This window comes from Oncorhynchus keta, chromosome 11, assembly GCF_023373465.1.
Source record: "Oncorhynchus keta strain PuntledgeMale-10-30-2019 chromosome 11, Oket_V2, whole genome shotgun sequence".
Classification (NCBI taxonomy): Eukaryota; Metazoa; Chordata; class Actinopteri; order Salmoniformes; family Salmonidae; genus Oncorhynchus; species Oncorhynchus keta.
The window spans coordinates 47,636,820-47,640,698 of NC_068431.1; the positions used below are offsets into that span (position 1 = coordinate 47,636,820).

At 39.9% G+C, this 3,879-nt stretch overlaps 1 protein-coding gene across 9 annotated transcripts in view; it reads left to right on the plus strand.

Annotated features, from left to right (window-relative positions):
* LOC118389715 (disks large homolog 4-like) overlaps positions 1 to 2,106 on the plus strand; it is a 105,374-nt gene extending 103,268 nt beyond the window's left edge. For all 9 annotated transcript variants that reach the window (XM_052457347.1, XM_052457345.1, XM_052457344.1 and 6 more), the window contains one exon: positions 1 to 2,106. This exon is cut by the window's left edge and continues 1,935 nt beyond it. The gene's annotated coding sequence lies outside the window, so the exon portion shown is untranslated.
* Positions 2,107 to 3,879: the final 1,773 nt, after the last annotated feature.

Genomic DNA, 3,879 nt, shown 5'->3' on the forward strand with positions numbered 1-3,879 from the left:
ACTGAGATATAACTGAGCTATAACTGAGATGACTGAGATATGACTCAGATATAACTGAGATATAACTGAGATATAACTGAGATATAACTGAGATATATCTGCGATATATCTGCGATATAACTGAGATATAACTGAGCTATAACTGAGCTATAACTGAGATATAACCGCGATATATCTGAGATATAACTGAGATATGACTGAGAAATATCTGAGATATAACTGAGATATAACTGAGATATAACTGCGATATAACTGAGATATAACTGAGATATGACTGAGAAATATCTGAGATATGACTGAGAAATATCTGAGATATGACTGAGAAATATCTGAGATATAACTGAGATATGACTGAGAAATATCTGAGATATAACTGAGATATGACTGAGAAATATATGAGATATAACTGAGCTATAACTGAGATATAACTGAGATATATCTGAGATATATCTGAGATATATCTGCGATATAACTGAGATATAACTGAGCTATAACTGAGATATAACTGAGATATAACTGAGATATAACCGCAATATATCTGAGATATAACTGAGATATGACTGAGAAATATCTGAGATATAACTGATATATAACTGAGATATAACTGAGATATAACTGAGATATATCTGAGATATAACTGAGATATGACTGAGAAATGACTGAGAAATATATGAGATATAACTGAGATATAACTGCGATATAACTGAGATATAACTGAGATATAACTGAGATATAACTGAGATATAACTGCGATATAACTGCGATATAACTGAGCTATAACTGAGATATAACTGAGATATATCTAAGAAATATCTGAGCTATAACTGAGATGACTGAGATATAACTGAGCTATAACTGAGCTATAACTGAGATATAACTGAGATATAACTGAGAAATAACTGAGCCTCAGTGCAGCATGTGTATTATCTTCTCCAGTTACACATCTCACATCCTGTGGCTAGAGTGTTTTGAGTTGAGGTACAGTAGCTATATAATACACTAGTCCAATCTTATGGATGGGGTAAGGTGGCGTGTGTATGCGTGTGCATGTGTATGTGGGTGGTTGTGCATGTGAATGGGTGGGGTATGCAAATGTGTGTGCTTGCGTGTGTGCGTTCCAGGCTCATGAGATTTGGTGCAATAGTGTAATGATGATATGCAATGAGACCGGGTTTGGGTGTCTTCGAAGATATACAATAATACGTTCTAGGTATGATATATAAGTATAATAATATCTTTGCACTGACAGCATTAACACAGGTTTTAATAGGGGGAGTGAGAATAAGACTAAATACAATCTGGATTCCAGGGGTTTACAGACACTCGTTTGTATTTCTAACCATTTGTTTAGAACTTTTGATTTGACGTTTAAAGGGTGAAGTTACTGGTGGAAGTGACCGTTAATATTTGTTGTTCTTTGATTTTGGGGCTCACTTGCTTTTCCCCCCGTGAGAGATGGAAAGTGGTCATGTTTTGGATTGATTATTTATTATTAAGTGCTCTCACTGTTTCAGTTGTATTCACTTGGAAGTCTGTACATTCTAATTTGTATCATTTTATTCTTCTTCATTCAAAGAAATGTCCGTTTTTGGGGAGTGGCCAGAACTGTTGTAAATACAGAGGTGTGTGGGACGCTGTTGCAATGCATACTGCTAATTGGACATTAGAGAAACCATCAGTCTCAGCACTGGTACCTGAGCCCACAGCCCTGCTACCCCCTCTAATACACAGGAACACATCACTTTGAGTGGGTCTCTCACACACACGCGCACACACACACACACATTCTACATGAATGGAATAATAGTATGTTATTCATTTCTTTATTTGAAAAATCAAATGTATTTCTTATTCTCTGTCTCAGACATCCATATCATAGTGTGATACTCCTAAACAAAATATATATATATACATTTTTACTGAATAGACTGATGATAAGATTACATCGAGGTCAACTGATGCAGAACATGTGTTTAAAATGATTTATCTTGCAAAAGATATTTAACAATGACAATATCAAGCAAACTAATATGTTTCATTTAAGTGAATCGCTTGTTGTAAATTAGCTATAAAGACAAGACAATTAATTAAAATAAGCTTTCTGGAAGAAAAAAATTGTGTCATGGCACCATTTTGTTTTTGCAGAGACTGTTTCATGTTGTGTTTTGGGAACAAGCCAGGAACTAACCATGCAGGTAAGGTTGGTCCTCAGCCTGGGAGGAGGAAAATGACCAGAACATTTTGTCCTTTAGGGGGCACTCGTATACCATTATTGTAGAGTACTTCTCCGCAGTCTCCAGTTTCACCTACTGCAATCTTTTATTTTTGGCTCTCCTTTCTTTTGTTGTGGTGTGTTTTTGTGTGTTTCTTGTTTTCCCAAATGTATTGTTTTTTGTTTTTCTCTTTCATTTTTTCCTCTGTCTCTCCATGTCCCCCCCCTTCTCTCTCTCTCTCTCTCTCACTCCCTCCTCACTCTGCTGACACCTAGGGGACCACCCTTTTCCCTTTAGGAAATCACACAACAAAGATGCTTCCTCTGTGAGCCTGAGATTTAGAGGTGTGTGTGTGTGTGTGTGTGTGTGTGTTCAGTGAAGGCAGAAGGCATGGCACTAAATTGTGTGAGAGGATGAGGTGAGGTGAGCCCCCCTCCTCTCCCCCGCTTACAATGTCAAGCACTTTGAGCATTGGAAAATCACTATATAACCAGTCCATTAGGTGTGTGTGTGTGTGTGTTGCCTGTGTAGCTGCGGGTGTGCACTTGGTGTGACTAATAGGGCATGAGAAGAGAGAATCACACAATATTGTCTCCCCAAGTGTGATTAGGATCAGTCTGAGAGGCCAGTTACCATAGGCATATCTAACCCACTACAGATCTGCCCATTTGATATGCAGGGGACACTTCACAAAACCAGTAATAAGTACCTGTTCCTACAGTCTTTTAGTTTCACTCTCTGTGGTGAATTCTAGCTATTCAGCTTCTTCCTTTGTGTGTGTGTGTGTGTGTGCTGCCTGGCAGGATCCTTAATTTGCGATCTGTGCTGATGTTCCACCTTACACTCGTGGTGTGTACAGTCTTTGTGTCATCCACACGTTTCTCACCGTGGTTCAACATTTCGGGTCACAAGCATTCCATTACCGTTTCATTCATGAGCACATTATCTCTGGTCAGAACTGGGTCAGCTCTAGGGTTAGCTGTTATCCCAATGAGATTTGAAATCCCAGCACTACAGACATATGTCTCTGTTGAATGGATTACATAAGGTTGTAGAACAACACCATTATCATCATCCTTTAACAGTCATACCTGGGTTGTCTCCCTGTAAGTAACCAGGTGTATGGCTAGGCTGTCACTGAACTAGGGATACAGGCATGAGTTTTGGGATTATGGAGCCGATTTGAAAGAGTGCTGGTGTTTGGATATATGGGTTTGGTTTGGGGTGGGCGGTTTTTACGATGTGAGGGGCTAAAGGTAAGGGAGGGGTTGAAGGGGGGGGGGGCTAAACATGAGACCATGCCCATGAGCCATGAAAGCAGTTCTTTCACAGCTCTCTCTCTCTCCCCTCCCTCTCTCTCACACACACACACACACACACACTCTCTCTCTCTTTCCCTCATGCCCATCTCCCATCCTCTCCCTCACTCTCACTTCCTGTGTCTCCTGTGTCCTTATCCTCTCCTCCTCCTCTCTCACCCCCTCCCTGCCCCTCTCTTTTGCATAATGAATTATTTTGTGTCTGCGTTATTATTTAAATCCTGCATTCCACAGCACAACTTAGCACCCTCCCCTCGCCTTTCTACCCTCCGTGGTTACCATGACAACCCCCCTACTTTCATGTTGTTTTCATTTCGATATCCCAATTAAAGATGGGTGACGTGAAG